At 38.2% G+C, this 17209-nt stretch overlaps 1 pseudogene; it reads left to right on the forward strand.

Moving 5' to 3' along the window:
• Window positions 1-13883: 13883 nt before the first annotated feature.
• LOC149747739 (hypoxanthine-guanine phosphoribosyltransferase pseudogene) lies at window positions 13884-16118 on the forward strand (annotated as a pseudogene).
• Window positions 16119-17209: the final 1091 nt, after the last annotated feature.

Raw genomic sequence — 17209 nt, forward strand, 5'->3', positions numbered from 1 at the left:
AAGGCTTGAAAACCAGGAGCTCTGATGTCTGAGGACAAAAAGATGGATGTTCCAGCCCAAGAACAGAGAGAGTGAATTCACCCTTCCTTCCCCTTTTTGTTCCATTCAGGCCCCAGTGGATCGGTGAGGGGGGTTTCTTCTCTCAGCCTACTGAATCAAATGCTAATCTCTTCCAGGAACACCCTCACAGACATACCTAGAATTAATGTGTTACCAGCTATCTGGGTATCACCTAAGTGATGTGCAGTCAGGCTGACACCTAAACTAACCATCCAAACATTGCATCCAACAACTGAAGGAAACATTGTCTTGTCAAGTGTACCTAGACATTTATTAAAATTGACCATATGCTGGGCAATAGAGCAAGTCTCAACAAATATTAAAGGATTAGAATAATACTAAACTCTTTGACTACGATGGAATAAAGCCAGAAATCAATTACAAAAAGGTAACTAGAAGTTCCCTAGTGTTTGGAAATAAAAACAATATACTTCTAAATATCCAATGGGTCAAAGAAGAGATCTCAATGGAAATTAGAACATATTTTCAACAAAATGGTAAGAAAGATACTACATATCAAAATTTGTAGTTTAGTAAAAGCCAAACTTAAGGGAAATTTTATAACTTCTAATATACCTATTAAAAATAAGAGAACCTGAAAACCAATGATCTACATATCTATCTAAAAAATCATATTCAAAGAAAGTGAAAGCCACAGAAAGTAGAAGGAAATGATAAAGATTAGAAAAGAAATTAAGAAACAGAAGACAAATATGGAGAAAACCAAATGCCAAATATTGGTTCTTTGAAAAGACTAAACAGTTGCAAACCCCCTGTCAACACTGATCAAGAAAAAACAAAGAAGGTACAAATAACCAATACCAAGAAGAAAAGGAGAGATATCAGTATAGATCCTGTCAGCATTAAGAATATACAGCTCACACCTGTCAGAATAGCTATTATCAAACAGACAAGAAATAACAGGTGTTGGTAAGGATGTGGAGAAAAGGAAACACTTGGGCACTGCTGGTGGGAATGTAAATTGGTGCAGCCACTATGGAAACCAGTATGGAGGTTCCTCAAAAAATTAAAAATAGAGCTATCATCTGATCCAGCAATTCCACTTCTATGTATTTATCCAAGAAAATAAAAACACTATTCAAAAAGATATATGCATCCCCATGTTTATTGCAGCATTATTTACAATAGCCAAGGTGTGAAAACAACCTAAGTGTCCACTGATGGATGAATGAATAAGAAGATGTGATATATACACACAATGGAATATTACTCAGACATAAAAAAAGAATGAAATCTTGCCATTTGTGAAAACAGGGATGGACCTTGACAGCATTATGCTAAGTGAAATAAGTCAGAGAGAAAAAGATAAATAAATATGACCTTATTTATATATGGAATTTAAGAAATCAAGCAAACAAAAAAAACAAGCTTATGGATATAAAGAACAGATTGGTGGTTACCTGAGGCAAGGGGTGGGGGGGAAGGGTGAAAAGGGGGAAGGGAATCAAAAGGTACAAATTTTCAGTTATAAAATGAATAAGTCATGGGGATATAATGTACAGCATGGTGACTATAGTTAATGATACTGTATTGGATATTTGAAAGCTGCTAAAAGAGTAAATCTTAAAAGTTCTCATCACAAGAAAAAAATTTTGTAACTATGTGTGGTGATGGATGTTAACTGGACTTATTGTGGCGATCATTTTGCAATATACACCAATATTAAATCATTATGTTACATACCTGAAACTAATATAATGTTGCATGTCAATTACAACTCAATTTTTATAAAGGATATAATAATAAGAGGAAATTATAAACAACTGCATGCCAATGAAATGGACAGATTGCTAGATATATACAACTTAACAGAGTGGACAAAAAGGAAATAGCAAATATAAGTAGTTCTATCTATTAAAAAATTAAATTCATCGTGGAAAAGGGATGGAGTGGGAATTTGGGGTTAGCAGATACAAACTATTATATTATAGAATGTATAAACAACAAGGACCTGCTGTATAGCACAGGGAATTATATTCAATATCCTATGATGAACCATAATGGAAAAGAATACAAAGAATGTATATATGTGTATGTATATGTATGTATATAGGTATATACATATATATACATCCTTTGTATTCTTTTCCATTACATACACATATATACATATATATAACTTTTTTTTTTTTTTTTTGCGGTACGCGGGCCTCTCACTGTTGTGGCCTCTCCCGTTGCGGAGCACAGGCTCCGGACGCGCAGGCTCAGCGGCCATGGCTCACGGGCCCAGCCGCTCCGCAGCATGTGGGACCTTCCGACCGGGGCACGAACCCGTGTCCCTTGCGTTGGCAGGCGGACTCTCAACCACTGCGCCACCAGGGAAGCCCCATATATATAACTTAATCACTTTGCGGTACAGTAGAAATTAACACCTTGTAAATCAACTATATTTCAATTAAAAATTTATTTATTTATCTTTTAATTTTTTTTAATAAATTTTTTTATTTATTTGTTTTTATTTTTGGCTGTGTTGGGTCTTCGTTGCTGTGTGCAGGCTTTCTCTAGTTGAGGCAAGCGGTGCTACTCTTCATTGCGGTACGCAGGCTTCTCATTGTCATGGCTTCTCTTGTTGCAGAGCACGGGCTCTAGAGCACAGGCTCAGTAGCTGTGGCACACGGGCTTAGTTGCTCCGTGGCATGTGGGATCTTCCCGGGCCAGGAATCGAACCCATGTCCCCTGCATTGGCTGGCGGATTCTTAACCACTGTGCAACCAGGGAAGCCCCCCAAAATTTTTTAAATTAAATTTATAATTTTAAACCTTCCCACAAAGAAAACTTTAGTCACAGATGGCTTCTTTGGTGAATTTTTCAAAACACAATAGGAAAAACATGAATATTACAGAAAATCTTCCAGAAAACAGAAAAAGAAGGAGTATTTCCAACTATTGTATGAGGTCAGTATAACTGTAACACCAAAAGCTGGCAAGAATATCACAAGAAAGAAAAATTACAGGTTAATCTCTCTCAGGAACATAGATGTGAAAGTCCTAGATAAAATATTAGCAAGTAAGTCCAGGAGCACTCTTTGTAATAGCCCCAAACTGGGGGAAAAAAACCCAAAGTACATTACCATTTGGATGAATAAAATTCATGGTGTATTCAAACAGCAAAATATTACACAGCAATGAAAATGGACGATTTCCATTTACTTCTACACACAACAACGTGGATGAATCTCACAAATGTGATGCTGAATGAAAGAAGTAAACACAAAGGTACATAATATAGGATTTCATTTATGTAAAAATAAAATCAGGCAAAATTAACTTACACATATAGAAATCAAGATAGCAGTGACTTGAGGAGGAGGAGGAGGAGGAGGAGGAGGAGGTTAATGACTGAAAGGGGATACATGGGGGTGTTTCTGGCTGTTGGTAGCATTCTCTTTCCTGATCTGGTGCCGGTTACACAGATGGGTACACTTAGTCAAAATTCATGGAGCTCTACACTTATGATTTGTATACTTTTTTGTACGCATGTTATACTTCAATTAAGAGAAAAGAATAGGGCTTCCCTGGTGGTGCAGTGGTTGAGAGTCCACCTGCCGATGAAGGGGACGCGGGTTCGTGCCCCCGTCCGGGAAGATTCCACATGCCGCAGAGCGGCTGGGCCCGTGAGCCATGGCCGCTGAGCCTGTGTGTCCGGAGCCTGTGCTCCGCAATGGGAGAGGCCACAACAGTGAGAGGTCCGCGTACCGAAAAAAAAAAAAAAGGAGAGAAAAGAATAAAACCACTTTAATTTACCTGGATTTATATCACTCTCACCAGTCTGTGTTGTTCAGAATCGATCATCCCACTACCCTGTAAAAATTAGAACTCTATCTGACTTTGTAACTACTTCCTTGAGGACTCGCAATTCATTGGGTTATAAATATGAAATGGCTTTATTTTTCCAATAATCTCCCCCCAAAATTGTGCTCTGCCCCTGCCATTTTCTTGCTGGGTGTCAACTCTCTTCATCACACCTTGGCTCGATTCTATTTATCCACCTCTTCAAGTTATTAGGATCATCTCATTCTGGCAAGTAAGGTTCAATTCTGTTCATTTTCTACTAAGCTTCAAACTGAATTAAAACTATTTTTCCTCCCTTCCCTCCAGAGAAAGGCAGACAAGTCTGTTGCTAGTGGCTTGGAGTATGTGGCGGGGAGTGGGGGGGAGCGGGGGGCAGAGAGGGTTGAGGGCAGGAGCGCTCTGTTCTGTATATCCTTCCCTCTCCTTCTTTCCAGTGCTTCACTTCTAATGTCAGGGCAAGAGGAGAAATGAAGAAGTGGCTATCTTATGTGGCTCCCCAGTAGGAAGATGGTAATTCCCTCTCTTTTGGATGCTGCTGCTTCTCTAGTTAACCCTGTCAGATTTTCAACGCTCTCTAAACTGGAGAGAATCCAAGTTCTGGCTCCTTCATTGTTGAAGGTCCTTGGGGTGCCTCCCTGCTGCTCAATTCCTTGAGGCATATCTTGCATCTACTTGACCTCCTCCACACGGGGTCCAGTGAGCAGCCTCTCTTGGAGGGGGCAATGTGGGCGACTGTGGTGTCCCTTCCTTCATCTAGATCATCTCTCTACTGCCCCTTCTCCTTGTCCTAGAACACTTGAGCACTCTGCCAGTCCAGGAGAGATCAGAGGTGAGACAATCACCAGTCTCCAACCTAGGAGAGGGGGAAGGTTGGGCATCTCTAAACTTTATAAGCAATTCTCTTGAATGCTCTTCTCTAGACTTTAAGAGGAAGAAGTGCCTCCATCTCCTTTATTACAGTGAGAATGGGGTGAAGAGAGGGAATAGAGTAACCTTATGAATATTCTACTTCACAAAAAGCTAACCTTATCTCTACTCACCCTTTCCTTACACTTCAGGGAGTAGGGATGGGATGGGGTAGGGGATGTTTGGTGTTTGGGCTGTTTCCCTGTATTGACATTTCTTGGCCTAACTATAGGTGGGCTGGCCTAACCACAGGTGGTCCCTGAACTTAGAATATGTGAGCTCATCTCCTTACGTGCACAGCATTAGAACTCAGCCAGGGCCCAGGGAACATCCCTGTTGACATACTATTACACTTGTCTCCAACCACCTGGAAGTTCTGTTAATCTTCACAGCATGTGTTGGAAAAAAAAAAAAAAAGAACAATTCTGTATTAGCTAAAAATATAATAGGAAAAGGAAAGGGATATAGGAAAAAATTGCAATGATTTTCTATTTTGCAAAGCAAATTTACCTTCAAGAAAATTTGGAGAGTTGTGTTATTTATCTATATAAATATAATAAATCATTTGAATTTATTTGAACTCTTTTACCTATGTGTACACCCATCATTTTAATACTAAATTGTCCATTTATAAGATTTCTGCCCTTACAATTTTGATGTGATTGGGGATCAAAACTGAACATGACTAAGCAACGTATAGTACATTATTGAAGACAAAGTATACTATTTGTTAAAAGCACAAAACCACAGTTTAAAACAAGCAAGAGATGGACTTCCACTGTGGTCCAGTGGTTAAGAATCCACCTGCCAATGCAGGGGACGTGGGCTCAATCACTGGTCTGGGAAGATCCCACATGCTGTGGGGCACTAAGCCCGCACGCCACGACTACTGAGCCTGTGCCCTAGAGCCCGCGAGCTGCAACTACTGAACCTGCACCCCACAACTACTGAGCCTGAGCTCTAGAGCCCGCAAACCTCAACTACTGAGCCTGTGCACAAATACTGAAGCCCACGCACTCTGGGGCCCACGTGCTGCAACTACTGAAGTCCGCATGCTTAGAGCCCATGTTCCACAACGAGAAGCCACCACAACGAGAAGCCCATGCACAGCAATGAAGAGTAGTCCCTGCCTGCCGCAACTAGAGAAAGCCCGTGTGCAGCAATGAAGACCCAGCGCAGCCAAAAATAAATAAATAAATAAAACAAGAAAGGGGGGGTAAGATGTATCAATATTTAGTGGAGGGGAGGAACCAAGATGGAGGAGTAGAAGGACATGCTCTCACTCCCTCTTGTGAGAACACCAGAATCACAACTAGCTGCTGGACAGTCATCGACAGGAAGACACTGGAACTCACCAGAAAAGATACCCCATATCCAAAGACAAAGGAGAAGCCACAATGAGACGGTAGGAGGGGTGCAATCACAGTAAAATCAAGCCCCATAACTGCTGGGTGGGTGACTCACAGACTGGAGAACACTTATACCACAGAAGTTCACCCACTGGACTAAAGGTTCTGAGCCCCACGTCAGGCTTCCCAACCTGGGAGTCCAGCAACGGGAGGAGGAATTCCTAGAAAATCAGACTTTGAGGCCTAGTGGGATTTGATTGCAGGACTTCGACAGGACTGGGGGAAACAGAGACTCCACTCTTAGACAGCGCACACAAAGTAGTGGGCGCATTGGGACCCAGGGGGAGGAGCAGTGACCCCAGGGGAGACTGAACCAGACCTACCTGCTAGTGTTGGAGGGTCCCCTGCAGAGGCGGGGGGTGGCTGTGGCTCAATGTGGGGACAAGGACACTGGCAGCAGAAGTTCTAGGAAGTACTCCTTGGTGTGAGCCCTCCCAGAGTCTGTCATTAGCCTCACCAAAGAGCCCAGGTAGGCTCCAGTGTTGGGTTGCCTCAGGCCAAACAACCAACAGGGAGGGAACACAGCCCCACCCATCAGCGGTCAAGCCGATTAAAGTTTTACTGAGCTCTGCCCAGCAGAGCAATAGTCAGCTCTATCCACCACCAGTCCCTCCCATCAGGAAACTTACACAAGCCTCTTAGACGTCCTCATCCACCAGAGGGCAGACAGCAGAAGCAAGAATAGCTACACTCCTGCAGCCTATGGATCAAAAACCACATTCACAGAAAGATAGACAAGATGAAAAGGCAGAGGGCTATGTACCAGATGAAGGAACAAGATAAAACCCCAGAAAAACAACTAAATGAAGTGGAGATATGCAACTTTCCAGAAAAAGAATTCAGAATAATGACAGTGAAGATGATCCAGGACCTCAGAAAAGAATGGAGGCAAAGATCGAGAAGAGGCAAGAAATGTTTTAAAAAGACCTAGAAGAATTAAAGAACAAACAATCAGAGATGAACAACACAGTAACTGAAGTGAAAAGTACACTAGAGGGAATCAATAGCAGAATAACTAAGGCAGAAGAACAGACAAGTGACCTGGAAGACAGAATGGTGGTATTCACTGCTGCAGAACAGAATAAAGAAAAAAGAATGAAAATAAATGAAGACAGCCTAAGAGACCTCTGGGACAACATTAAATGCAACAACATTTGCATTATAGGGGTCCCAGAAGGAGAAGAGAGAGAGAAAGGGCCCGAGAAAATATTTGCAGAGATTATAGTCAAAAACTTCCCTAACATGGGAAAGGAAATAGCCACCCAAGTCCAGGAAGCGCAGAGAGTCCCGTACAGGATAAACCCAAGGAGAAACATGCTGAGACACATAGTAATCAAATTGGAAAAAATTATAGACAAAGAAAAATTACTGAAAGCACCAAGGGAAAAACGACAAATAACATACAAGGGAACCCCCATAAGGTTAACAGCTGATTTCTCAGCAGAAATTCTACAAGCCAGAAGGGAGTGGCATGATATACTTAAAGTGATGAAAGGGAAGAACGTACAACCAAGATTACTCCACCCAGCAAGGATCTCATTCAGCTTTGATGGAGAAATGAAAAGCTTTACAGAGAAGCAAAAGCTAAGAGAATTCAGCACCACCAAACTAACTCTACAACAAATGCTAAAGGAACTTCTCTAGCTGGGAAACACAAGAGAAGAAAAGAACCTACAAAAACAAACCCAAAACAGTTAAGAAAATGGTCATAGGAACATACATATCAATAATTACCTTAAACGTGAATGGATTAAATGCTCCAACCAAAAGACACAGGCTTGCTAAATGGATACAAAAACAAGACCCATATATATGCTGTCTACAAGAGACCCACTTCAGACCCAGGGACACATACAGACTGAAAGTGAGGGGATGGAAAAAGATATTCCATGCAAATGGAAATGAAAAGAAAGCGGGAGTAGCAATACTCATATCTGATAAAATAGACTTTAAAATAAAGAATGTTACAAGAGACAAGGAAGGACACTACATAATGATCAAGGGATCAATCCAAGAAGAATATATAACAATTATAACTATATATGCACCCAACATAGGAGCACCTCAATACATAAGGCAACTGCTATCAGCTATAAAAGAGGAAATTGACAGTAACACAATAACAGTGGGGGACTTTAACACCTCACTTACACCAATGGACAGATCATCCAAATTGAAAATAAATAAGGAAACAGAAGCTTTAAATGACACAACAGACCAGATAGATTTAATTGATATTTATAGGACATTCCATCCAAAAACAGCAGATTACACTTTCTTCTCAAGTGCACACGGAACATTCTCCAGGATAGATCACATCATGGGTCACAAATCAAGCCTCCATAAATTTAAGAAAATTGAAATCATATCAAGCATCTTTTCTGACCACAATGCTATGAGAGTAGAAATGAACTACAGGGGGAAAAATGTAAAAAACACAAACACATGGAGGCCAAACAATACATTACTAAATAACCAAGAGATCACTGAAGAAATCAAAGAGGAAATCAAAAAATACCTAGAGACAAATAACAATGAAAACACGACGATCCAAAACCTATGGGCTGCAGCAAAGGCAGTTCCAAGAGGGAAGTTTATAGCTATACAAGCCTACTTCAAGAAACAAGAAATATCTCAAATAAACAATCTAACCTTACACCTAAAGGAACTAGAGAAAGAAGAACAAACAAAACCCAAAATTAGCAGAAGGAAAGAAGACATAAAGATCAGATCAGAAATAAATGAAATAGAAACAAAGAAAACAATAGCAAAGATCAATAAAACTAAAAGCTGGTTCTTTGAGAAGATAAACAAAATTGATAAACCATTAGCCAGACTCATCAAGAAAAAGAGGGAGAGGACTCAAATCAATAAAATTAGAAATGAAAAAGAAGTTACAACAGACACCACAGAAATACAAAGCATCCTAAGAGACTCCTACAAGTAACTCCATGCCAACAAAATGGACAATCTGGAAGAAATGGACAAATTCTTAGAAAGGTATAACTTTCCAAGACTGAACCAGGAAGAAATAGAAAATATGAACAGACCAATCACAAGTAATGAAATTGAAACTGTGATTAAAAATCTTCCAACAAACAAAAGTCCAGGACCAGAAGCCTTCACAGGGGAATTCTATCAAACATTTAGAGACAAGCTAACACCTATACTTCTCAGACTCTTCCAAAAAAATTGCAGAGGAACGAATACTCCCAAACTCATTCTATGAGGCCACCATCACCCTGATACCAAAACCAGACAAAGATACTACAAAAAAAGAAAATTACAGACCAATATCACTGATGAATATAGATGCAAAAATCCTCAACAAAATACTAGCAAACAGAATCCAACAACACATTAAAAGGATCATACACCATGAACAACTGGGATTTATCCCAGGGATGCAAGGATTCTTCAATATACACAAATCAAGCAATGTGATACACCATATTAACAAACTGAAGAATAAAAAACATATGCATCAAGAGATGCAGAAAAAGTTTTTGACAAAATTCAACACCCATTTATGATAAAAACTCTCCAGAAAGTGGGCATAGAGGGAATCTACCTCAATATAATAAAGGCCACATATGACAAACCCACAGCAAACATCATTCTCAATGGTGAAAAACTGAAAGCATTTCCTCTAAGATTAGGAACAAGAAAAGGATGTCCACTCTCACCACTATTATTCAACATAGTTTTGGAAGTCCTACCCACAGCAGTCAGAGAAGAAAAAGAAATAAAAGGAATACAAATTGAAAAAGAAGAAGTAAAACTGTCAGTGTTTGCAGATGACAGGATACTATATATAGAGAATCCTAAAAATGCCACCAGAAAACTACTAGAGCAACTCAATGAATTTGGTAAAGTTGCAGGATACAAGATTAATGCACAGAAATCTCTTGCATTCCTATACACTCATGATAAAAAATCTGAAAGAGAAATTAAGGAAACACTCCCATTTATCACTGCAACAAAAAGAATAAAATACTTAGGGATAAACCTACCTAGGGAGACAAAAGACCTGTATGCAGAAAACTATAAGACACTGATGAAAGAAATTAAAGATGATACCAACAGATGAAGAGATATACCATGTTCTTGGATTGGAAGAATCAACATTGTGAAAATGACTATACTACCCAAAGCAATCTACAGATTCAATGCAACCCTATCAAATTACCAATGGCATTTTTTACAGAACTAGAACAAAAAAATCTCAAAATTTGTATGGAGACACAAAGACCCTGAATAGCCAAAGCAGTCTTGAGGGAAAAAAATGGAGCTGGAGGAATCAGACTCCCTGACTTCAGACTATACTACAAAGCTACAGTAATCAAGACAATATGGTACTGGCACAAAAACAGAAACATAGATCAATGGAACAAGATAGAAAACCCAGAGATAAACCCACGCACCTATGGTCAACTAATCTATGACAAAGGAGGCAAGGATATATAATGGAGAAAAGACAGTCTCTTCAATAAGTGGTGCTGGGAAAACTGGACAGCTACATGTAAAAGAATGAAATTAGAACACTCCCTAACACCATACACAAAAATAAACTCAAAATGGATTCAAGACCTAAATGTAAGACCAGACACTATAAAACTCTTAGAGGAAAACATAGGAAGAACACTCTTTGACATAAATCACAGCAAGACCTTTTTTGATCCACCTCCTAGAGTAATGGAAATAAAAACAAAAATAAACAAATGGGACCTAATGAAACTTAAAAGCTTTTGCAAAGCAAAGGAAACCATAAAGAAGATGAAAAGACAACCCTCAGAATGGGAGAAAATATTTGTAGACGCATCAACGGACAAAGGATTAATCTCCAAAATATATAAACAGCTCATGCAGCTCAATATTAAAGAAACAAACAACACAATCTAAAACTTGGCAGAAGACCTAAATAGACATTTCTCCAAAGAAGACATACAGATGGCCAAGAAGCTCATGAAAAGCTGCTCAACATCACTAATTATTAGAGAAATGGAAATCAAAACTACAATGAGATATCACCTCACACCAGTTAGAATGGGCTTCATCAGAAAATCTACAAACAAATGCTGGAGAGGGTGTGGAGAAAAGGGAACCCTCTTGCACTGTTGGTGGGAATGTAAACTGATACAGCCACTATGGAGAACAGTATGCAAGTTCCTTAATAAACTAAAAATAGAATTACCATATGATCCAGCAATCCCACTACTGGGCATATACCCAGAGAAAACCATAATTCAAAAAGACACATGCACCCCAATGTTCATTGCAACACTATTTACAATAGCCAGGTCATGGAAGCAACCTAAATGCCCATTGACAGACGAATGGATAAAGAAGTTGTGGTACATATATACAATGGAATATTACTCAGCCATAAAAAAGAATGAAATTGAGTCATTTGTTGAGACATGGATGGATCTAGAGACTGTCATACAGAGTGAAGTAAGTCAGAAAGAGAAAAACAAATATCATATATTAACACATGTATGTGGAACCTAGAAAAATGGTACAGATGAACCGGTTTGCAGGGCAGAAGTTGAGACACAGATGGAGAGAACAAATGTATGGACACCAAGGGGGGAAAGCCACGGGGGGGTGGGGGTGACTAATAAGAACCTGCTGTATAAAAATAATTAAATTTAAAAATTAAAAAAAAACTAATACTAAACTTTCTTTGGGTTATTTGTATTGAAGTATGTTAATATAAATGTTTCAGACATTACATAAAATTCCTAAAAATCTTTTATGTTCTGGTATAATGTTATAAGTCATAATTCTAGTTATTACTTTAAACTGTATATCTCAGAAATAACTAAATTTCCTTGTCAATTGCATTATTATGAACTTTCATCAAATCTTTAACCGTGGTCATTTTTAAGTGTTTTGTCATTTACGGACAGTTCTGGGTGTACTCTGATGTTTTTGCAAAAATGTTCCTATAAAAGGGTTTCATCTTCAAGGAATTCATGGAAAAGACTCTGACAAGTACAGGTTTCTGGTAACTGACTATAATGCTGAACTGAATGAATAAGCATTTTCAGAACTCTAATGGAAAACTGATGAATTCATAAAAGTGCTAACAAAAGATCAAGATGAGAAAAAAATTAATTACATGGGACTGAGTGAACTGATGAGGATGATTATAATTTTTGTGACTTTTAATTTAAAAAATGTGATAAAAAAAGATTAACTTACTTAAGTGAGGTATTATTTATAAAAATAAGTTTAAAAAAATCAAGAAAATGAAAGACTTCATCTGTTTTCTTTTCTAGTGTCTGTACGTTGGAGGAAGATGTAATGATATTCCTGGCATGTCATTTTGTCCTCTGGAACCATCAAACGTTATAGATGTGATTAGGTAGAATTATTTAAATATGGTCGTGTATCTTTACCTTTCTGGTTTGTTGTTTGTTTTTTTTTTTTTAATAATGAGTTTTTGTTTTGAAAAAAAAATTTAGGGCTTCCCTGGTGGCGCAGTGGTTGAGAGTCCGCCTGCCGATGCAATGGACACGGGTTCGTGTCTGGGAAGATCCCACATGCCGCGGAGCGGCTAGACCCGTGAGCCATGGCCGCTGAACCTGCGCGTACGGAGCCTGTGCTCCGCAACGGGAGAGGCCACAACAGTGAGACGCCCACGTACCACAAAAAAAGAAACTTAGTGGAGGGGGAGGAATATTTTATTACAGTCACTAAAAGGTAAGGATTAATTTCCTTTTAGAAAGGGGGACATAATGCACATTTTACAGTGCAATATAAAAAGTATTACTAGCACAATAATACTATCACACTAAAAATGGAACTTATTACTTATTCAGTAAAATGGCCACTTGCTCCTAATCAGTAGCATAATTCACTAGACAGATCTGAGGTTCCCTTAAAGGTTTTGCTTTACTGATCTTCCCTGGGTTTGTCATTCTCATTTCCCACATAGTGTGACGCATGGAGCAGCTGCTTGCTATAGCACATGAAGAGTGCGGTAATCTAACACAAAGAAATGTCACAGAACAAAAAAACTATAATATACACAGTATTTTTAAAGGGAAAGAACTTTCTAGTAAGAATGCTCAATGGGTATGTCTTTGAAGACAAAATATTAAAGTCAGACTTAAAATATCACTTAATATAGTAAGAAAAATTCCTTTCATGAGGTTTGACTGTCTATGTAATTCATAGCCTGGTTCTTTCTTATAAACCTTTGAAAAGTGTTGTGAATAGAATATATTATACTTGGGATTCCAAAAGCTTTTTATTATTCATTAACAATTTGAGGATTATAAGATTACACTTTAGGTAATTTAGAATAAGATTTTTTAAAACTGAAGTATAGTTGACTTACAATATTGTGTTAGCTTCAGGTATACAACAAAGTGATTCAATTATTTTTTTTTAGATTATGTTCCATTATAGGTTATTAGAAGATACTGAATATAGTTCCCTGCATTATACAGTAAAGCTTTTTTGCTTATCTATTTTATGTATAATAGTCTGTACCTGTTAATCCCATACTCCTAATTTATCCCTCCCTCCCTTTCCTCTTTGGTAACCATAAATTTGTTTTCTATGTGAATCTGTTTCTGTTCTATATATAGATTCATTTGTATTATTTTTTAGATTCCATATATAAGTGATATCATATAATATTTGTCTGATTTACTTCACTTAGTATGATATTCTCTAGGTCCATTCATGTTGCTGCAAATGGCAATATTTCATCCTTTTTTATAGCTGAGTGTATCCCACATCTTCTTTATCCATCCGTCCAAGTTGATGGACACTTAGTTTGTTTCCATGTCTTTGTTATTATAAACAGTGCTGCTATGAACATTGGGGTGCATGTCTTTTTGAATTAGAGTTTTCATCTTTTCCAGATATATGTCCAGATGTGGGATTGCTGGATCATATGGCAAATCTATTTTTAGTTTTTTTTGAGGAACCCCCATGCTGTTTTCCATAGTGGCTGCACCAATTTACATTCCCACCATCGGTGTAGGAGGGTTCCCTTTTCTCCACACTTTCTCCAGCATTTATTATTTATAGACTTTTTGATGATGGCCATTCTGACTGGTGTGAGGTGATACCTCATTGTGGTTTTGATTTGCATTTCTCTAATAATTAGCGAGGTTGAACACCTTTTCATATGCCTGTTAGCCATCTGTATGTCTTCTTTTGAGAAATGTCTATTAAGGTCTTTGGCCCATTTTTTGATTGGATTATTTGGTTTTTTGATATTGAGTCATATAAGTTGTCTGTATAGAATAAGATTTTTTAAATGTGGATGCTGATGTGGAATCATATCTAAAGATATTGTGCCATATATAACTTACCTTTAAATTTATCTAAATTCTTATAAATATCTCACAGTTTTTGTTTGTTTGTTTGGCTATGTGGTATCTTATTTCCCTGATCAGGAATTGAACCCAGGCCCTCCTCAGTAATAGCGCAGAGTCCTAACCACCGGACCACCAGGGAATTCTCACAGTTCATTTTAAGGCAATAAATTGATTAACATGTTCACTTTAAAATATTGTTTCTAAACTCTTTATTAGTATCAAGTGGAAAGAATTTATACCTTTATTATAGTAAGAGGTAATTTTAAATTATTTAATAACTCACCAAATCAGTTTCTTGTCACATAGGGTAACATGTTATTACCAAACAACTTTGCCTCTGGTCAAAGAGAAACAAATCATTGCACAAGGCTCAAAATTTTTGTGAAAATAAATATTTAGGAAAGTAAACCATAGATGTAATTGAATCCCAATGAAATACATTAAACAATTATTGGAGAAGTAGCTATTACTCTGACCATCAAGTTTGGTATAAGAAGTAAACAGTTTAGCCCAAACTGCCCTCAGCCGGCCGGTCGGCCGGCTCTGTTATGGCGATCTGCAGCCCCAGCATCGTGATTAGCAATAATTAACCAGCTTATGACCTAGATTTATTTTGTATACCTAATCATTATGCTGAGGATTTGGAAAAGCTGTTTATTCCTCATGGACTAATTATGGACAGGACCGAACGTCTTGCTCAAGATGTGAAGAAGGAGATGGGAGGCCATCACACCGTGGCCCTCTGTGTGCTCAACGGGGACTACAAATTCTTTGCTGACCTGCTGGATTACATCAAAGTACTGAAGAGAAATAGTGATAGATCCATTCCTATGACTGTAGATTTTATCAGACTGAAGAGCTACTGTAATGACCAGTCAACAGGCGACATAAAAGTAATTGGTGAAGATGATCTCTCAATTTTCACTGGAAAGAATGTGTTGATTGTGGAAGGTATAATTGACACTGGCAAAACAATGAAAACCTTGCTTTCCTTGGTCAAGCAGCATAATCCAAAGATGATCAAGGTTGCAAGCTTGCTGGTGAAAAGGACCCCTTGACGTGCTGGATACAGACCAGACTTTGTTGGATTTGAAATTCTAGCCAAGTTTGTTGTAGGATATGCCCTTGACTATAATGAATACTTCGGGGATGTGAATCATGTTTGTGTCACTAGTGAAGCTGGAAAAGCAAAATACAAAGCCTAAGATGATAGTTCAAGTTGAGTTTGGAAACATCTGGAGTCCCACTGAAATCACCAGTAAAATTATCAAATGTTCTAGTTCTGTGGCCAGATGCTTAGTTGAGATTATTGCATGTAACTTCTTAGAATTTTATCTGTTGTATTTTAGAAATGCCAGTTGCTGCATTCCCAAACTCTTTATTTGCACTGTCAGCCTATAGACTATCATTTCCCTTTGGGTGGATTGTTGTTTTACTCGTGAATGAAAAACCTCTTAAACCACACCACTATGGAACGAAAATATTGACATTGTATATGTAAAAAACATTTAAAGAAAAGAATATATTAGTTTTTTAACTGGTATTTTACTTTTTATATATTCAGGGAAGAACAGAAGTGATTGAATATTGTTAATTATACCACTGTGTGTTCAGAAAAGTAAGAAACAGTCAGTTTCATATCAGTCACAGCACTTAGAAGTATCGTTATGTCGGATAAACCACACGTCCTGGAATTATTTTAGTAGCTTTTAGTAGTATTAACTGTAATTTCCCACTTGTTCAAATTATTTTTGGTGAATCTTTGTCAACAGATTGACCTGTACCTTTTAAATACAGATCAATAAGTTCCAAAAACCTACCACTTTTTGAATTCTTCAATATAAAAATCCTTAAAATAAAGGCTGTCTCTTTAAAAGAGAAAAAAAAAGTAAACAGTTTAACTTTATAGGGTTATTTATTAATCTTTTTTTTTTACATCTTTATTGGAGTATAATTGCCTTCCAATGGTGTTAGTTTCTGCTTTATAACAAAGTGAATCAACTATACATATACATATATCCCCATATCTCCTCCCTCTTGTGTCTCCCTCCCAGTCTCCCTATCCCACCCCTCTAGGCGGTCACAAAGCACCAAGCTGATCTCCCTGTGCTATGTGGCTGCTTCTACAGGATTATTTATTAACCTTGCTGGAAATGATTCCCATGATTTTGAGAATGGAGACTCCATACTTCTCTTTAGATCCTTAGTAATAGGTTTAGAATATGGGAAACCCAAATTATACTAGTCTATTGATTCCACAAAAGTAGATTCCCTTCTTTGTTCTGCAGTATTTCACCAATGTGATTGCTTTTTATAAATATTGTGAGAATAAACTAACAGTAACATTTGGAAAGTTTTTCGAGCCCTTTGTGACATCAATAATGGCAGGATACTTTCCAAACCACAAGTTTTTCCTCTCAAAACCCTTCTCTATTTTTGTACCATCATTGCCTCTTCCTTTTTTTTTTTTTTTTTTTTTTTTTTTGCGGTACGCGGGCCTCTCACTGTTGTGGCCTCTCCCGTTGCGGAGCACAGGCTCCGGACGCGCAGGCTCAGTGGCCATGGCTCACGGGCCCAGCCGCTCCACGGCATGTGGGATCTTCCCGGACCGGGGCACGAACCCGTGTCCCCTGCATCGGCAGGCGGACTCTCAACCACTGCGCTACCAGGGAAGCCCTTC

This window comes from Delphinapterus leucas, chromosome 13, assembly GCF_059928025.1.
Source record: "Delphinapterus leucas isolate spDelLeu-1000000601 "Yukka" chromosome 13, BTC_Dleu_Yukka2, whole genome shotgun sequence".
In the NCBI taxonomy this organism is placed as follows: Eukaryota; Metazoa; Chordata; class Mammalia; order Artiodactyla; family Monodontidae; genus Delphinapterus; species Delphinapterus leucas.